This window comes from Pituophis catenifer, unplaced genomic scaffold, assembly GCF_029215685.1.
Source record: "Pituophis catenifer annectens isolate HBS135680 unplaced genomic scaffold, rPitCat1.0.hap2 SCAF_8, whole genome shotgun sequence".
NCBI lineage: Eukaryota > Metazoa > Chordata > Lepidosauria > Squamata > Colubridae > Pituophis > Pituophis catenifer.
The window spans coordinates 38,387,911-38,409,310 of NW_027256888.1; positions in this window are offsets into that span (position 1 = coordinate 38,387,911).

Consider the following 21,400-nt stretch of genomic DNA (forward strand, 5'->3'; position numbering starts at 1 on the left):
TACTTTAATCTTTGCTTGGTTTCCCTCTTTACAAATATCTTTAAATATGACCAGCCACACTGAGGATTTCTGCAGGAAATTAAAGAGTGTTTTTCTGATGTGATTTGCAAATCATACAGAGGCTTGGGAAGAAGGTAAAGGTGCCACAGTGCTGACTCAAAAAGAAAAATACAGGTAGTCCTTGCCTTACAAGTTTGTTTAGTGACTGTTTGAACCGACAGCATCGATAAAAGTGACTTATTACCATTTTTCACACAATTGTTGTAGCATCCCCATGGTCACGTGATCAAAATTCAAATGCTTGGCAACTGACTCATATTTTGACTGTTGCCATGGCCAGGGTCACGTGATCGCCTTTTGTGCTCTTCTGACAAGCAAAGTCAACAGGGAAGCCACATTCACCTAACAACCAACTGAACAACTGCAGTGGTTCAATTAGCAACTACGGCAAGGAAGCAACAGAAATGTTGGGCTCAATTGTGGTCATAAGTTGAGGACTAGCTGTAAAAGTACTATGTTGTCTATGAATGCCTTGGCAGCCTGAGTAGAATTTTTTAAAGCATAGAGATAAAAGATGAATGATTCAACTTGAAATATCTCTGACTATAGTGAAAGAAACAAACAGTTTAGATTTTTTAAATCTCTGGTCTTTGTGCTCTTCAAATACAACATCAGTTTTTAAGGGGAAGCCACTCAACTATTTTTTCCCCTTGTTCAAAAGAGACAAGTCAGAATCCGTCTTCTTTAACCACTTAAAATATATCACAACTATCAGATTTCAGTGTTAGTTAACAGAGAAAAGGCCACTTGATTCATCCTAGTTTTGTGAACTGTTTAAAAACATTCCCACATTCTAAACTGTTTTTAGCAAACTTTGCATTCTTTCACATGAACATTAATGTTTTCATGAATTTGTGGTAGTAACATGCCTTTTATTTTTTCAGAATATATACAAAATAGATTAGAATGTTTATTCAAAACCAACTGACAGAAAGTACCAACCCTTAGCATTTATTTGCATTTATAAAAGGATATAATGTATTTCATTTTATTTTTCTCTTATCTGAAGAACATAGTATTACATTTGCATTTCAAAAAGTGCATCTTGCCCAGATTAATTCAGGCAATACATCAAAAGAACAAGGAAAAGAATGGCTGAACTGAACAAACCTAGAGTTAGAATCTAGTTTTGTAGAGAAGTGATTGGCTGTTATATGATACAATATATCACATTCTTGCCATACCCATTGGTCCAAATGAGTTTGGGCTGAGATAACAGCAGGGGTGAAATCCAGCAGGTTCTGACAGGTTCTGGAGAACTGGTAGCAGAAAATTTGAGTAGTTTGGAGAACCGGCAAATGCCACCTCTGGCTGGCCCCAGAGTGGGGTGGGAATGGGTATTCCCCTGCAGTATCCTTCCCCTGCCACACCCACCAAGCCACGCCCACCAAGCCACACCATGTCCACCAAACCATGCCCACAGAACCGGTAGTAAAAAAAATTGGATTTCACCACTGGATAACAGATAAGCAAGATTACCTGTGCTTCCAATTAACTGAGTTTGTATAGGTAGGCTTTACCGACAGCATCTCTGGGAGAAAAAATGGCTAAAATACAGCAGAAAATTCAGTTATTTTTTTTGATAATAAGATTTAGCACCAAACCTAGTAATTTGGTGTTGAGACAAAAATGCAACCTATTTCAATCAAACAGTGCCACAACTCGTATAGCCCTTAAGCATTGGCAGTACTGTATTTTCTTTGCCAGCCAGCTTGCTACACCTGAAAGCAAAGTCTGGCATAGTCCATTTTATCAATCAAGATGCTCTAATAGAATGAGGCATTGGTAGTGGCACAAGAGCATTCAGTAGCTGTGACTTATATCCATGTTTACTTTAGGACTGGATGAGCCACATGAAAATATCTTATCCTCTTTCCCATATTATAGCAAGAGTAGAAATAATGGGAATGTAATTGGAACCTCAGAATGAAGGCTTCGTATCTCTCCTTGCCCTCCCAGGTCTGCTGGGTTTTCACTCTCTGAAAATCTTCACTGCTTTTAGAAAGCAGCTTTTTCAGCAGAGGAGAAAGATGCTTCTGTGCTTTGAGCAATCTTTTATTTACTGTCTGCTTGACCTTTCCAATATGAGACACCCTCTAAATTATTTATAAAGTCAATAATATAATATAATTTTAAAAGAGTAAACAAACACCTCCGGTAAGGTGATAAGCGGCCAAACAAGTAGATATTAATTGCTCTTAAACATTATAGCAGTGCTGTCTGGTTGTTGAATGAATAAAGGCACTGCTGAACGAATATGCTCAAAGCAACCTTCCTATTCCAATATAGCTGGAAGGTGCCAGACTGCGGAAAGAAAGGCTTTAGGAAAAAGAGGACACAACATAGGGAAAAAAACCATTACTCTCCAAGAATCAATTGAGTAACTTCTGAAGGTGAGTACAACTGGTTAAACCATTCAGAGGAGGGTGTTCTTCCTGCTCCAAGATGATTTGCTTTGGGGAAGTGGGAAGAGATATCTTCACCTCCCATTTATTCATCAATGTGGAATCTCTTAGAGAGTATTAAATATTTTTCCCAGGTTTCTTGCCTGGAGTTGCCTTTTAAGAGATAAACTACCAGCAGATTCTCTTACTCCCTATTAGTTGTTTATGTTTAGCATTTAATTCAGTAGTCTCCCAGGTATCTGACAATTTCAGATTGCTACCTTCGACAACTGCAGGGCAATGTGATCTTGGCAAAAACTATATTTGCTTTAAGTCGCCCAAAGGCACTAAAGGAGCATTCCTGCATTATCCAAAAACACTTTTTCTCGTTCAAGTATGAAGTACTACATAGTGCTAATATATTAGAAATATTAATATCCTGCAAATCGAGTGAGTTTACCATGTTTTTATGCCTTTGAGTCACTGTTAACTCCTGGTAAATGCCTGGCAAAACTTTACTGGCAAGACTTCAGAAGTGGTTTGCCATTGATTGCTTCCCAGGATTGACAAAGAACTGGCCCAAGGCCACTCAGCTGGCTTTGTGTCTCCCTGTTTCTATCCTGATGCCTTACCACTACACTAAACTGGCTTGAGTTTACTATAAACAGAAGTCAATCTGGATTTCACCCATTATTTTTATTTATGTTGTATTTACGGTATATCAGTTTGAAAGACATAGTGGGCCTGTTCTTACCTCATTGGGAGATTGGTTTAATGAAGACGGCTGTGTATTGTATTCCCACCATAAAATAGATCAGGGGTGTGAAACTGGTGGCCCATGGCCTGGATGCGTCATGTGCAGGCCACACCCACTCCTGCTCCCCAAAGGGAAAAAATGTTGCAAAACATCACGTGACGGCAACATGACACCGTGAGTTTGACACCCATGGCATAGATGATTAACCAATAGAAGTCGCATGGAATAATTCATAATTTATTAGTTCATTTCCTGAATGCACCCTGAAAGTAAGATTAGATTTGGTTTAACTAATCTTGATTTACTTCAATACAACCATACAAAAGCATAATTGTATCCACATAGATTTGGCATGACTTTTCCTGGATTAAGTGAAATGCAGAGAAATTACAAGCCCCAATTTGGGGAGATCTGATGGCTGTCATTGTCTTTCAAAATGAAATGGCCTACTGGTTGTCAGTTTTAAGATTTGTGGAAGGGGTAAGGAGTCTTGAGTTTTCTAAAATGTTGATACTATCCACATTCTTCACTCCACTTCCCACTGCAACTACTTTTTAGAAATAGGATTCCTTTTCTTTCCTACCCAAACTCTCATAGTATGACTCCACAGCTGCTACTACGAAAGGAGCAATATTAAGTCATTAGAAAGCACAGCTGGGCATTACACTGGGGCCATTTATATGAAAAGAGGATCTTGCTTTAATTAATCTCCTGCTGTTGTACCTGCCAGATCTGAAGTCAAGTGCCAGTGGGTGGATGGGTCACTGGGAAATTTATGCTTTCAGGTGCAGAATAAGAAGCCTTTTATTTCATTATTATCCTACCAGAGCTGTGAGGAATCACTCCTGTTATATTAAAAAGTCATTTCTTACAGAAAAGAAACATTGGCGATGAATGGGATTTGAAAACTGTACACAATTACCTTTTGTAATCTGTGTTCCAGCAGAGCGATTGGTTCAATGGCATGAATTGAGACCACCCCTGTTTCTAAAGTTAATGTTAAGGAAAAAAAGGGGGAGAGAAGTAGTGTCAAAAAAAACCTACTGCCCTGACACATTTGGTGGAAACAAGGCCTCTTGTTCTCACAAATTTCCCCTTGTTTTATTGGGGATGGGGGGGGCACTATCCCATTAGCAATTTCTGCAACATGTCATTTGACTTTTAAATGCTTTATAAGTTAAATATTTGTCTTTTAAAAAGAATAAAGGAAGGTCTAAAGCTTATCCCACTTTATGAACATATTGACAGTAAGCAGAAAAGATGCTGGTGCTAAGCTGAGGTAAAGTTGACTAAATGGGTTATCAGTCCAAGATATATCTGACAAATGTGGCAAGTTTAGTTTCCAGATGTGACATTTCTCACACATCATATCCTCAAATTTTCAGTTTCTGAGTATAGAAAAAGCTATGATTTTCAAGAAAGACAGTATGTTTAGCAAACTTATGGGAACTGAAGATTCTAGGAATTGAAACAAACCAAATTTAGTTACACAAATAGAATCTTTCCTTCTGAAATGGTTATTATATTTACTTCTTTTCTTACTTTAGAGACACACCACTTGTTTTATTAATTTATGCAAAGCTGTTTCTGCTTCATTTCTAATAATTTAACTGGGTTACCTTGGAAGAGTTCTGTTGTAGTCTGCCAGCAGCCTGAGAAGCTGGCAGTGGAGTTGGACAGTGAGGAGGCTGGGAAGGAACATGGACCAGTCCTGGAGTCTGAGGAAGGCCCAGATGAGGGCTCTGTGTCGGAGGCAGAGATGGGGCCAGGGCCATCTGGGATTGATGCGCAGACTCTGGAGTCCCCAGAGCTGGACAGCAGAGAGGCAGAGAAACAGGAGGAGTCTGTTCCTAGTGCACGTATGTGCAGAGCTGCCAGAAGGCAAGAGCAGCTAAAGCAAAAGGGACGACTCAGGAGTAAAGCTAGGAAATGACTGGTTCCTTCCATAAGGCTTAAAAGAGAAACAAAGGCACTTGGGCCTTTTGCAGGAAAGCAACATTGCTAACTCTGTTTCCAGTCGGCATCTCTTGTTTGTTTCTGAACTTAGTGGGGCTTTGTCAAGTAAGGCATTTGGCAGGGTGTCAAAGAAGATAAACAGTTGGTGATTATCCCGAAGGAATTCTTCCGAAGGACTTGTTTTGCAACTAATTGGGACTCAGCTGGGAATGAACGTAATTCTCAGCTGTTACAATAAAATAGGTTTGTTTGGGACTAATTGTGTATTGTAATGATTCAGTAAGCCTAGGTCACAACTAGTTCATTGACATCCTAACTTTGATGACTTTTGAGGTAAGAAAGTCTTTGATCATTTTTTAACTTTTATATATTATGATTTAGTTACACACAATGGTTAAGTTGTAATGAATGTGGAGATTCAAACTTTAACTTTTTATAGGGATCATATGTTTGGAAAACTACCAGACATCTCTATTTAATATTTAATTAATCTTTCTTTAAGTTATGGTTAGTCACACAGCTGAAAAAGATCTCTGCTAAAGATTTGTTAATTAGTGAGGACATTTTTTGTTAATACAATTCTCTCCAGATGTGTTACATGCCACATTTTTCAATTAATATGGCCAACTCAAGGACCAGTTGTCTTAAGGTATTTGGGATGTGGCATCCACAAGAGGTCAAAAAACACCAAGATGACACAGATTCAACTGTACGATCAAAGCTCTGCACCAGTGGTGAAATCCAGCAGGTTCTGACAGGTTCTGGAGAACCGGTAGCAGAAATTTTGAGTAATTCAGAGAACCGGCAAATACCACCTCTGGCTGGTCCCAGAGTGGGGTGGGAATGGAGATTTTGCAATATCCTTCCCCTGCCATGCCCACCAAACCACACCACACCCACCAAACCATGCCAACAGAACTATAGTAAAAAAAATTGAATTTCACCACTGCTCTGCACATGAAAAAGAGGGGGGGGTTCAATCACATATAAATGTAGGTACAGATCTATGCAGTTCCTACCCTAATATTCCAGAAGTCTTTTTAAAAATTGCCTTCTTTCTTTGGCCTTGGGATATGGTGCTTGATGACTCGTGTTAATTGTTCTTTTTTTGTTATATGGGATGAGGCTGTCTGAACACTTCAGATTTTCTCGTTATTGTTTTTATGGATTTCAACTGTGGGCCACTTAGAATCATTCTGGAATCAGACTGTTGGATGATGCTGATGCTGATACCATCTTGACTGATTTGACCTGTCGTACAAATGCCCTTGCCTCTGGGGCAGCAAGTTAGAGAAGGCTGAGATAATCAATACAATGTTATATGGATCAATGATCTGACTCACAAGTTCCAATGCTATGGAATTGGAAATAAAATTCTTATGTTTTGATCAATACAATCAATCCTATTAAAAAATCATATAGGACAGGGGTTTCAAACTCACATCGTCACGGCAGCATCAAGTGACATATCGGGACTTTTCCCCCCTTTGCTAAAATGGGCATGGGCGTGGCCAACATGTGACACATCCGGCCCACAGGCTGGGAGCTTGACAGCCCTGATATAGGATATTAACTTAAATCACCTTTAAAGAAGGAGGATTGCAAATGTGATACATATGTTATTGAATATAATATACCTCAAATAAGAAAAAACAAAATTATCTTATTGTTGTTCTTATTGTTCTATAATAAGTGCTACAAAAAATTACAACTCATTTTTTTCATGTCACTCTAAAGGCAAACATAAAATGCTGTTATCTTTGCTTTATATTCTTGAATGCTATCATAGTATGACTGTTATATTTCAAAACAATGATATTTTTAAAGCATTCTGGGTTCTTCAGAATTGTACTGTTCTGCTTTTTGGAGACCTATAGTATCTATCTACGCCTTGCTTTAGAAAATAATTATTTTTTGTGACTGCTAATTTGGGTGGAAAATATTTAATTAACTTTTGTTTGAAAATGTCTGCATTGCAAGAAAACTTATCAAAGGAAGGAAAGCACTTCCTTGAAATTGAATGAACTGGAACGCATGATAATGCACATGCTTAGAGATAACCCGTAGGGGAGAAAAGAGCCCATTTTATAAACACAACCTTGTTATTGTTGTAGTAGAATTTAAAGTGAAATAAAAGTGGTAGGCATCAACTTGTATAAATTCCAAAGCCTCTGACTGAAAAAGTAAACTGATACATACTGCCTATCTATAGGAAATGCAATCTCTTCCTTTTCAGAATAACAGCCTTCATTAGTTGCATTCACAAGAGAGCAGCTTTCTTCTGAATGGAGAGGAAGAATGTCCCACCTGCTTAAGACTGCAAGATGAATTATTTTTTTTGCAAGATGGTCCTGTCTTCTTACAACACTCTTTGCAGTGTTAGCTTTCCATTGACACATGCTCTGTAAAGGTACAGATCAGTTCTTCTTCTTGGTGGTTGAAAAATAAATATCAAAGGCTTTCAAAGGATTAATCCAAGTGCTCTAAAGGTAAAAAAAATGAGTCATAAATACATTCAGTCCAATTTTTCTTGTTAACTGATGAAAGGCTTAATGTGAATTGCAATCTAGTCCAAAAATAGCAATAACACGCTCCTCTTTTCCCGTCTAAGATGGCAAGAACTGTCCTTGTTTTGACAGAAAAATACTATCTTCAAATAAATGGGTGCAAATAAATAGATTTGTTAGCTTATACACAGGACACTTCTAGACAATTGGACTTCTGTCTCCTCAAAATGGTAAATCTCTAATAGGAGGCAAGGCAGACATATCGTGTCCAGTAAGAACACCAACTAACACTTCAAGGCATACCATTCCTGAAGTAACGTTTACTTCCTTGAAACAACATTTTCTTGTCCATGGATATATTCCCACTGGGGCAGGAATATAATAAAAATAGCTTATATTTGCAAATTTCTGTTTATGATCAAGAGATAAACAGAAATTCATCTCGCACAAGTATCAGGCTAGCACCTTCATCTGGAAAGCATCCTGGAAGGGATTGAAACTGCATAGATGTAATGTCATAATAGATCTTGTACCAGCATAACAGCACAATGCTTCACACATCTCAGATAAGGGTTGTGAAAAAATAAGATATGGCAGAAATAATGAAATAAGAATGTCAATTGCCGCAACCTAAGCTACAGAACTGGGTTGGCCTTGAATTGGTGTCGTTTTGGTGATGGTCCGTGTATATCCACATAGCTGCATGCTCAGGATTATTGTCATAATCCAGAAAGCTGGATTTTATTAAAAAAAATTAATATTACATGTTATGATGCCATTACTGCATTTTTTGTTGATTACTAATTATTGTCTGTTATGGGGCACTATTCTTTTTTTTTTTTTTTTTAGTAGTGCAACGGGACTGAAAGGAGCAGGCAAGTAGCAGACTTACTATTCCTTACTTTTATTATTAGCTTGAAATCCTAGTTATCCTAACAGAGAGACATGAAAACAGAGGAAACACCTTAACAGAGAAGGGCGGCATATAAATCGAACCAATAAATAAATAAATAAATAAACAAAGCCTTGTAGTTGAGTTGTTTCTGGCCACCATTTCCATGGTAAGAAAACAGAATGTCATCTGTTCTTAGGGAGATGCAGGAGGACATGTACTTAGTTTTAACAACCAAAATGAGCATTAGAAATATGATACTGCATGTGGCTAAAAATATAATGTCATGGTTGAAAGATTGTGGGAATTATGTTTCTATGTCTATGACAGGTTTATTCACTAACAAGATCCTTCAAGACAAAATAATGTCTATATCATCTAAATCTCAATAATACAGTTCATACCTGGTTGGAATTCCAGAACGGTCAGTCAGCCTGGTTTCTTTATGGAAATCCTAATATATGAAATGGTAGCCATGCCAAAAGATAATTAATGAGGTCGCTGCCCAGCAACCTTTCCTTTTCATATTGTTTATAAGCTCTGGTCATTTTTGCAAAGTTTCCAGGTTTACATTGAAAGAAATGTGTCTACTTCATTCCAACAATTGAATGAAAGAAAATAAATCTCATATTATGGCATTTTAGGAGTCTATTAAGGAGGTCTAAAGTATTGGTACTACAGTATCATGGTTTGTAATAATAATTTCCATTATTTTTTTTCAAGTTTTCAAATATCTTTGCCATAAATGTATCAGATCATTGATTCTATGATTTTCAACTGTATCTCTTTTAACTCTATGCAAAAGGAGCATTATGTAAGGTATTTATATTCCCAAAGATCACATGCAGAATAATTGAACTGAATCACAAAACAGCATTTTCTGACTGAAATACGAACTATATTTGCCCTTAATTTCAGCATTATAGTGATTACAATTTACAAGTCTACAACTGTATTTGAAGATGGCTCTAGGTATTTTTTACACAGAGCAGGAGACCTACAATAAGGCATAAAACCTCTTCAATTAGAACATTTTTTTGAAAGTCTGATTTTTGCTTTTACAGAAAATAAGCAGGCTTGGGATAAAAACCCTCTTTCTTCTGACTTTATTAAACTGAGATTTGAGGTTGACAACCATAAATTAACTAGCCCTGTTGACTTCTATGCAAAAGGTAAATGAATTTAACTTATAAGTTTACTTACTTATAATCAAGTGACCATAATTAACAAAGAAAAGAGTTGCCATTGTGTTTTATTAATAATGAAAATGTAGTGGTTTTAAGATTTTTTGACATGTTTCAATTAGTGTTATCTACAGTATTTTAGATTTTAATTATTTAATTAGGATTATGAAAGCTTTTAAAAATACTAGTTCCATTATCTGCACTGTGCTTATATATCCTCTGATAGCCTTTCTTTCTGAAGATCTCTGAAAAACTGAGAAGTATTTTGCTCTAGTTCCAGGTCACCATCAACTTTTCTGAGTTCCACACCCTTCCATTTTTTTTTCTTCTTTAGAATACCTGTGGTGCAGGACAGACTTACTGGCTACTTCTTACATTTGTCAGAGATATCAGATACTTAGAACAACACTATAATGCTCAGATATAATTAATATGTCCTAATTTTAAATGTGTTTATCGTCTTCCACCTAAAGAATGGTAAAAGTGAGGAAAGGCAGAACTAGAAGATCAAGACCACTTCACCAAGGAGGCCACTCTTAATGATCTGGGCGTAAAGGAGTTTAGCTGTTGGAACATCTATATCCCAACAACTCCATTCTACTCACCTCATCAATCTATTGTATAGGGTCCCCCTAACCTACTTGCCCAGACTGAAGAAGCTACTTATGTAAGTACCAAAACATTTCAAACCAACAAGAAAAGTCCAGTTACTATGACTCAACTTCCAGTCAGCTATATATAGCTCAACTAAAAAACTTCTACAGGAGGTCCCATCAGGCTAGAAATAGGGTTATTCCTTAGCTGATTTTGGGTACTTCTACATAATCACTGGGACCATTCCTCAATCCCTCCAAAGTAGCTTAAAGCGAACCTTTTTTTATAGCTTCAAAATACCAAGAATATGCAGCACTTAAGAGCTATTCAGCATTCGCCTCTTATTGCAATGAACAGCAGTAAGAAAAAAAGTACAATCAAGTGATATTCTGCCTTCTGAGCTACTGCTGATCCTTCTTCTCACCCCTCATTATACAAAAAAAGAGAAAAGAAAATACATTTCTAGCATCTCCCTCCTCGCTTCTATGTATGTTTTTTTGAGTTGCTTGTAAAAAATATCCTTCACTAATTACAATGAGGAAAACTTGCAAATCTGACTTTCTTCTGCATTTAAAAGTCTCTTGCAAGCTATAAAGAGGAAACAAGAGTATCCTTGAAACTTTCTTAGCAGCCACTATGGGAACCTAAGAGGAGAAGAGGGGAAAATATATTTTAAACAATAGGCCCAGATAGACACTATAAACAAGAGGCTGGAACTCAGTTACCAGGATGTGAGCTAACTGGGGATGTCTAAATAAAGAGCAACGTAGCTCTCCCAAACTCTTGCTTTCTGGATATGCTGAAAATCAGTGAAGTTGGAATCCAATATATCTGAAAAATATGGATTGCACAAACTTGACCAACCCTCTAAAGGAAAACATGCATCAATCAAGTGGGGAAATAGAACTGTGTCCATTATTTGTAAGGAATGCTTTAGGCAGCTAGTAGAGAATAGTGACTCTAAGAGCAATATCTCATGCCAGTCCTAACCTTTAATTTATAAATTACCAAAAAAAAAATCTCTTTGTACCAGACTAAAAGTGATCATCAGTACATTATCATCATCTCACAAGATACAGAAAATACATGTCTAGACTTCTGATTAACTTTTATATATAGACATAAAAATAGTCTGTCAGGTTCTGATGAATACTGGTGGAGATACAATAAATATTTTGATTCGGTGTTAGTGTTTCCTCACTGCGCATTATGAATGTGTGTGTGCACACACGTTTAAATATATAAAAATGCAAGAGAAGAAAATGCCTTAGAGCTGATGTTACTCTAGATGTCAGTTCTCAGATGCAATTTGTACCATTCTATTAAGAAATTTGTAATTTCTTGAACGTATTGAATAAGCAGGACCATTTACAGCATTCTGCAAACTACTAGGCACACAACAGCAATTGTGAATTAATAAGTCATACATGGAGAACCTTTTGTGGCAAAACATAATTCTTACAATTCTCTCTGTTTCTGTTGGTACTATAGCAGTATTATTCAAATATATCTGTTCTATGCTTTCTTAGACAAACGCACAAAAATCAAACCTACTCTGGAATCAGGCTACTGTTCAAGTTGGCAACAATTAATTATTCACAGATCTTCCAGGGCTTCCCTATATCATTGTTTTCTAAACTGTGTCCCATTTTTGTATCAATGATGACTATTTTTTCCTAGTTGTGCTGCCTTATGTTTATCTATATTAAATCTTTTTTCATTTACTTTCATCCATCTATCTCACTCAACTTTTGTCCTTAGCAACCATTCTTAAGACCAAAGAAAATGTTACATGGAACTGTGTTGCTTTTGGGATATAATACCGGGAAGAAAGCTAACAATTGATCAGACTGTTTTGCTTTAAAAAAAAAAAAAAAAACCTCAGGAGGTCAATTCTGTTCCACCTGAATTTGCCATTGCCTGTAATGATCTCACCCACATATCTTTCCATCTCCCTCACATGGTTTCTTGGAGCCTGTCCATTATCGTAATCATGAAATGTACTTTATTCTCTGAAAATTGTTAGAGGATGAAGATTTAAAAATATATAATTTGTATTCCAAATTGTTAACTACTAGCAGTTCTTGGATCAGTTTTATTTTTTATAACAACAAAGATTAAATACTTTTTGTTGCAGTGGCCAGAATTTAGTTCATTCTGCCCAACAAGCAGTTTTCTCCCCTTGATTTCTCCCTAAGATAGATAGATAGATAGATAGATAGATAGATAGATAGATAGATAGATAGATAGATAGATCTAAAATAGGTAGATCTAAAATAGATAGATCTAAAATAGATAGATAAATAGATCTGATAGATAGATCTAAAATAGATAGATAGATAGATCTAAGATAGATAGATCTAAAATAGATAGATATGATAGATAGATCTAAGATAGATAGATAGATAGATAGATAGATAGATAGATAGATAGATAGATAGATGATAGAAGATAGATAGATAGATAGATAGATAGATAGATAGATAGATAGATAGATAGATAGAAAAAGCCTTTGTTTGAAATTCAGTATTGGCAGTAAGCAATGAGGATAATGGAATATAGAAATCCAGAATTAGTTTGAGTAAAGGTATTCTAACCCCTGTATTTTTTTCTCTTCTAACTCAGTGGAGTCGTACTATTGTTTGGCCTATTAATATCTGAGGTTGTCTGCCTAGCAACTCCAACCAGTGCTGCCTTACACCTACTTAGTTGTAAGAGGCAGAAGGAACATAAGGATGAGCTGCCACCAAAACAGTGACCAGATAAAAGAAATCTGACTCTGAGCTAGAATTGTAACCTGAGTAAGCGTCTCATATTCAACCCTTTCTAGTTCTCACAGTGATAAAGGGAAAGGGGGAAAGCACACTGAGACTTAAATGATTCTTTTATTTTAACCTAATAATAACAGTAGCGTTAGACTAGATTATTGGTTTCCTAATCTGGTCTACCTCAAAGGGCTGACATCATTACTGCAAATCCCAGACAAACCAAATCTGATCAAATAACTTATTAAATGAGGTATGCAAAGTGAAACATCTGTTCTGATCTCTTCAGAAATGTTTTGAAGGTGTTTCAATCTTACCTGATTTGCTCTGGTATTGAAAACATTTCAATTCAAAATATTTTTTGTATACTTCCAGTTATTATTATTTTTAAATCAGTAGAAATATGGACAGAGGGGAAGCTTTGCCATGATTCTTTGGGTTAGGAAGATGTTCAGCTCTCAAGAAAGTAGCAGTTGTATGAGCCATTTTGTTACAAACTAATATTATTATTATTTTTTGGCAAAAGGATTAACAGGTAGCGATAAATGTTGCCCGGAAGACATTACAAGATGCACAATGTTAAAATACATTACTTTTAAATGCTTAAAAATGAATTTAGCTATTTTAATATTAAAATTATTTTCCCCCAGTAACCTTCCACATTTTAGGGTGGACTTATACCTGGGTTTTCCCAGTTTAATCCAACACTTAAACACAACACCACAGTGACTGTCACAATCATATGCAGCTCCATTTTCTTAGCCTAGTCAATTGTTCTCAAAGCTATTGACCAACTGAACAAACCAACTTAGGCACTGATTAATGTATTGTTCATGAATGGACACATATGCTAAATGCCAATTCAAACAAAAAGATACTACAGTATTTTCAAGATGTAGCAAAGCTTTAAGATATGGAGATGTTAGGGTCCAAACCTTGTGGAATTGCCACCAAAATATGAATATATGTAGCAACCGTTTCAATGTGGTTATGACAGCACAGATGATTCAGTCAAAGAGCATGACTGACTCTGAATGCAGGTAAAGATAGTCCTTGACTTAAAACCATAATTGGAACTAGAATTTCAATCACTAAGCGATGCAGTCCTGAAAAGAGTCATCCTGTGTTTGTGCCTGATTTTAATGAGTTTTATTTTTATTTTTATTTATTTATTTATTTCGTCACACATGTATTAGATTACAGATATAAGTATAAACATAATTATGAATACATGAAATGGATACAAATAAAAGGGAACATTAGGACAGGGATGGTAGGCACGCTGGTGCTCTTATGCATGCCCCTTAAAGTCTTTTAGGAATGGTGTGAGTTTGACAGTAGACAGTCTAAGGTTAAAGTTTTGGGGGTTTAGGGCAGAAACCACAGAGTCAGGTAGTGCATTCCAGGCATTGACCACTCTGTTGCTGAAGTCATTTTTTTTTTTTTTTTTGCCATGGTCATTAAGCAAATCCAGAATCCCCATTGACTTTACTTGTCAGAAACTAGCTGGGAAGGTTGCAAATGGTGATAACATGACTGGGATGTTGCAACCATCATAGATACATACCAATTGTCAAGAACCTGAACCATGATCATGTGACTGTGTTGGTCATTAATGATGTGGCAACTGGCCTTAAATCTCTTTTTCGGTGCTGTTATAAGCAAATGGTCATAAGTCAAGGACTAACAGTAGATCTCATTTATTGACTGCCTTGTTTAGAGACCGTTTGAAGTTATGAAAAAGTTATGAAAAAAATTTATGTCCATTCTCACATTTACAACTTTTTATGTCTATAGAGCAAAGGAAAGCTGAAGTAAGATCATAAGCATAGTCACTGTTTGCAACTGCTTCACAATGACTTAGTTGCTGATCCCAATTGTGGTAGCTAAACCAGGGTTGCCTGTAAGATCCGTTTCTTATTTATTCTGGAAGCACAGAAGATTCTGGAGAACTAGTTTTCATGCTGCTAGAATAAAGACTCAAACCTGTGTGATCTTACAAGTACCTTCAGCATTTACTTTAAATTACTCAGAAATGTTTGGTTCCAAAAAGGAAATTGTCTGTTAGAGATAAGGCTCAAAATGCAGTATTTTCACATTTTTCAAGAAGGCTTTGTTCATAGGATGTCTGACAGTTTGTGTGTCTGGGTGTATCTTTTTATTTCAGGTTCTTTTTTCCCTGGCCTGCACTGACATGAAATTAATGAAATACAATATCAGGATTTTTTTTTAAAGGAAAAAATAACTTTAACCACCCCCTCTATATATTCAATCCAGAGCATTGTAGTCATGAAGAGCAGAATGAGAGTGGATCATTGATGAAAGAAATAGCTTCAAGTGTCAGACCTCTAAGATTCAACATAATATGTTGAATCAAGACGTATGAATCACAGCCTGTCACCTGCTGGAGCTTTTACAAAGAAAAAAAGAGGCATCTGTCAAGTTGTCAGAAGTAGTTAAAAAAAGACATTATTGATTCTGATATGACTCTCCAATTCAATTTCAACATGCCAAAAAACCAGCTCCTACTCCATAGATAAACTGTGTTCCCTTTTACTCAGTTGTAACTATGTCTCTTTAAAATTTGTGATAAGTAAAGGTAATACAAACAACATACTTTCTCCTGTCAACCTCCTTTTCAATAGTCAGCAGTTCATGCTTGCATATTTTTTCCTGGCAGAAACAGTGGAAAATAATTAGCTGAAGATATAATCTGGAAGGTTTGTTGAAAATAGATGAAAAAATATCAAGCTTCATTTTCTTTTTCAGTTGTTACTTTAATAATCACCCCTTCTGTTGCTAACAAACACAAGGAAGAAAATGAATGGAACAAAAGATACCACCAACTCAATATCAGTAAGCTATTAATGTTAATTTTTTCTTAAAATACTGCAGGTGTCAAAGTTTGATCCAGCTTTGTTTCAGTATATTATGTTGCATATCTCTCTATTGACTTGCCATGAGCTAATTTTGATTTATAAAATCTCTTTCATCCTCCTAACAGTCAAAATTATTGAAAGAGGAACAGGAAAAAAAGCATTGCTGTTGCCTGTTCATCTATTTAACATAGTTTTCTAAAGATTTGGTGAAAATATTTATTAATCAAATAAAATTGATGAATCATCGATTGAAATATATATTTGGTAATCTGCCTTGAAAAGTCTTGAGTAACTTAAAATGTTAAGAAATAGTGTATTCATATTTAAGTCAGTAAAATAAAACTCCATTCCTTTCTCATTCACATATGTGTGAAAAATTCAAATATGTGAATTTTTAGTATTGTTTCCCTCCTCCCCACATCCTACCCCACCCCAATTCAGCCATAGCCCATCCTATTTGGAAGCTTATCACCCAAGCAAGGCTTTTAAGCAAACCTTGTAATGACCTCCCTGGACTACTGCGGATAGGTAGGAATGTCACCTTCCACCAAATTCCCCTGGAAAAATAAATGGGTCAAGCATTTTAGTAACTTTAGTGCTGCCTCAAGCAAGATGGGTCCCCTGAAACTAACTAAATTATCTTCCTGGTTGATCCCCAGTTTCAATCTGGGAAAGCTCCAGATCTATAACCTGATTGAGAAATAATAACATTTCTGTAGGAGGTTTGATTCCTGTCAAATATAAAAACAAGTATACTTATTTTTGTTCCCTAAGGATTTTATAAAAATAGGTGATATAAACCCCAGATTTATAAAAGCTAGCCTTCCAGGATGGAGAAAACAATTCACAGCATAGTTTTGATTGAGAATATTTCCTCCCTAGCACCCTTAATATACTGAAGATTTTACAATCACTATAGATCAGTTCAGTTGAAATCATGGCAGGTTCATGGCCTTTATAAGATAATGTTTACAGTAATAAAATATATTAAGGAAGAGATTGAATCCCCAATAGTTTCAATCATCTTAGTTTACATGACTCCTATTTTAAACTCCTCAGCACAAAGAGTTATAAAACGAAGCACTTTATTTAGGATTAGTTTTCTTTCTTTATGCTAGCAACACATCTATTTCAGGATGGGGTGTGGGGAGGAGTATCCCTGGATAATCTGTTTCACCATTTCACCAATATGCAAAGTGTCCTTTGCATTCCATGCACTTCCCCATCCACATTTTTAGGAAGACCGTAGAATAGCAGTGTATGAGGGAGTGAATATACCTGGATCAGCCTAAAAGAGCCAGTAAGTGCCTCTCTGAGCCCGTATGTAGAGATGGTTTGTATACCCCTTGCAGCTGTAATTGGAGGCAGGTAGCTTAAAGAGAAAAGCCTTCTGTAATGTATGTTTATCTCATTCATGGGCTGGGATGAAATAAAAATAGTAGCATATGGACATGGCAGGATAAATAAATCATATTGCTCGCAAGTGTGGAAAAGGGGGGTAACTCTGGAACCATAAAGCCACACCCGAAACTTAGCAGTAACATGCATTTTCCAACCAGTATCTCAGTGGTGAAATCCTCTGAGGTTCGCCACTGGTTTGCTGCGCGCACGTGCACAGTATGCACCAAGTACACGCTTCGCACGGAAAAAAGAGTCTTAAGAAGGTAAGTAGAACACGAGGGGGGAAACTGTTCCATGCAATTTAGATTTGCTAGAAAGTAGGATTTCCTGCTTTCTAGCTAATATAAATCACGCAGCACAGCTCATCATCGGAAATACAGGTTCAAACAAACGGTAGCATTTTTTAACTACTGGTTCACCCTAACCGGTAGCTTTTATTACTACCAGTTCGCCTAAACCGGTGTGAACCGGTAGCATTTCTCCCCTGCAGTATCTTCATGGTTGGTTTCTATATGAAACAAAGGTCTCAGATGTTGAAAGGATGATCTTATTATTCATCCTAAAAAATTGTTAATGTAATGCTGACATTCTACTGGTTTACTATTGACTTAAGTCACAAGTGTCCATATTAATGCAGTTTGTGCCCCATACTAAGTCTGTGGATGGTTCTGAGAAGCAAGCTGTTCCAGATAATTAACTAGATCAAGCCACAATTAAAGCTATGAGAGTTTTAGATCTCTCAGGTTCTTTTCTCACACTCAAAATATTTGTGTTTTTCTTGTTTATGTATATTCAATGCATTTCTTCCCTCTTTTTTTAATGCCATGTTTAAATAAAAACTTCTTGCAGATATTCTTTCTACCTTTGCTCCTCTATTTTCCATTTGGAGTGGCAAGAGTTTGGAGAGCATCACATAGCAGGACTAAGGGAAATCCAGACTACGGTACTGATCATATCTGTAACAGGATTCAACCTGAGAAACTTCTTCAGTGTCACCCATTTGGAAAAGGAGGCAGAACTTCACTGGGAATTGTTGAATGCTGCCTGATATAATTATGGTCAAGAAAGCTAAATAACTAGATAACTAGAAGAGTAAGGAAAGAAACAACACTGTGTAATAGACATAGGATTGGACGACAGTGGCTTTTCTAAAACAATAGAACAGTATTATCAAAGCATTAAGCTTCTGATTTCTTCTGTAGTTTCAGCTTCATGCTGCTTCAGCAGTAATTTGCAGTACTGAATGTTTCCATAATTTAGTCATAGGTCATGTCTCACTGAGAAGGGAAAAAGGGACCAAAAAAACCCCAGTTCCTGTGAGAAATTAAATGCAAAACAGAATTATTTCAATCACTGACATGATCCCAATCTACAAGGTAGATACTTGTGGCTTTGATTGTAAAACAGAATTACACATGGTATGTATCAATTGTAGTTAGGCTTTAAAATAAATAAAAAAGCAGAGCTCCTTGAAATATCAAAAAGTGTTGCTCAAAAATGCAAGCTTGTTTCCTAAAAATACCACTGTGTTTTCTTTGAAAGATGAGAAAAGTCCTAAGTGATGAATTTTAAAGCTAACAACTATTTTTAAATATTTACCATAATTTAATTACTGACATTTTTGTCTGTGATATTGACATAATCTTATTCCCAAAGCAATAGTGTAATGATTTGCAGCAAAGTGTTATCAATTTATTAATGCTTTATATTTTACATGATTCGCAGTTGGTGCAACACAGTTTTAAAACAAAACTACATGCTATGCTTATTCTAGTCTGTGATAGCCTAAAGTATGTTAAAGAGAAGTATGGTTTCTTTGGTATTTTCTTAGAGCAGAGCTGTCAAACTCCCAGCCCATGGGCCAGATGCGTCATGCACTAGCCGTGCCCACGCTTGGTTTAGCAAATGGGAAAAAAGTCCCAATACATCACGTGACACTGCCATGACAACGTGAGTTTGACACCCCTGTCTTAGAGTATTGAGCCCACCAGCATGCTTAATGTAATGTATGGATTTGGCCTAATTCAAAACAGGATTAAAAATAACCAGATTTATTACAAGGTGTGAACCAGACTACTATGAAAGTATGGAGAAAATGGCACATAATCATATGATACCAACACATTCTCATGAAAACATTCTTAGATCATCCTCCAATTCTCTTTTTGAAAAATAGTTGTTGTTTTTTGTTTCTCTTACTACTGTAGTAAGTCTCTCATCTTACTGTAGTATTAAACTCTAGGCAGTATCCTGTGACTTCTATTCATAGAAAGGATGTTCCCACTTTCAGTTACTCTAAAAAGGAAAAAAAAAAACTCAAATGTCTTTCCAAAATTTGCCCCAGAGTTAGATAATCTTCCAGAAAAATAAACATGGAACACCTATGGGCCAGATACTAAAATAAAGAGGAAAAATTGTACAATTTTGGAAAAGCAGCTTTCACGAATTCCCCTTTTTAAAAATTGCAGCACATTGCAACAAAATCCTCACTTCAAACAAATCTTCCCTTATATGAATTGAATTTGCTGAAATGTGCCTTTCGGTACATTAACCATTTCCCTTGAAAAAAAATAGATTCTTTTTAAAACATGCTGAGAGTCAATAAACGAAAGGAAAGAGTTGTTATTAATTTTTCATTTGTTGTGTTAGTTTACAATAGAAGTGGAGGTAGGGGTGTTGTTCTTGTTGTAAGAGTGCTAATAAATTTTCTTCATGCTTCCATGAAAAGGCATTTGAAAGTATTCTTGAAAACAGCAAAGCCAAGGACATGGATCTCTTAATAGCACTTAGTACTTAAGACTTTTTTATACCGCTTCACAGTGCTCTACAGCCTAAGCGGTTTACAGAATCAGCCTATTGCCCCCAACAATCTGGGTCCTCATTTTACCAACCTCGGAAGGATGGAAGGCTGAGTCAACCTTGAGCCTGGTGAGATTTGAACTGCCAAATTGCAGGCAGCCGGCAGGCAGCAAAATTAGACTTAGAACTTAGACTTAGAATAACTTTATTGTCACTTTGAATATACATTAATCGGCATACATTAAAATGAAATTTCGTTGCATACAGCTCTCAAGGGTCTCTACCTCTAATATACACTACATAAACATGACTAAATAAATAAATAAATAAGTTTTGCATATACCCACCTATATTACATGACACGGAGAAACAACAAAGTTTAATTTGGATTTATATACGTACATGGTGAGAGAAGCAAATCTTGCGACTTTTCCAGACGGATGGCATAGGAAACAAAGCTGTTACAGAATCTTGTAGTCCTGCTAGAAATACTTCGAAACCTCCTCCCAGAGGGGAGCAACAGAAACAGACTGTGAGGTGAGTGTGTGGGGTCTCTAACAATGCTTTGAGCTCTAAGCACATAGCGCTTATAAGCAGTATCCTGAATGACAGGAAGTGAGGAAAATTCCCATAATCTTCTCAGCTGTCCGCACCACTCTCTGAATGGACTTTCTCTCTGAGGCATTGCAGCCACCAAACCAAGCAGTGATGCAGTTTATTAAAATGCTCTCAATTGTGCCTCTGTAAAAAGTGGCCAGGATAGAAGGAGAAAGATGTGCTCTCATCAGATGCAAGAAATGCAGACTCTGGTTTGCACGCTTCACTAAGGATGACATGTGGAGAGACCAGCTCAGATTGTTAGTTATCTGCACTCCAGATATTTAATACTGTTGACCAATTCTATAGCTACATCCTTGATACTGAGTGGAGTATGACCATGCCGGCTCTTTCTAAAATCTACAATGATTAAGGTGACCAGACGTCCCGCTTTTGGCGGGACAGTCCCGCTTTTGAGCAATTTGTCCCACGTCCCGCGGCGTTTTAAAAAAGTCCCGATTTTTCATTCTGCCTCCTGAGTCCCGGCTGCCTCCTGAATCCCCGCTGATGGCTAGAGGGAAAAAAAACTGTTTAAACTCTTGCCGCAGGGCTTCAAAGGGCCGACCTACAGCTGATCAGTGTTAAAAAAAAAATGAGTAGACCCATGCCTGCAAAAATAGAAAAA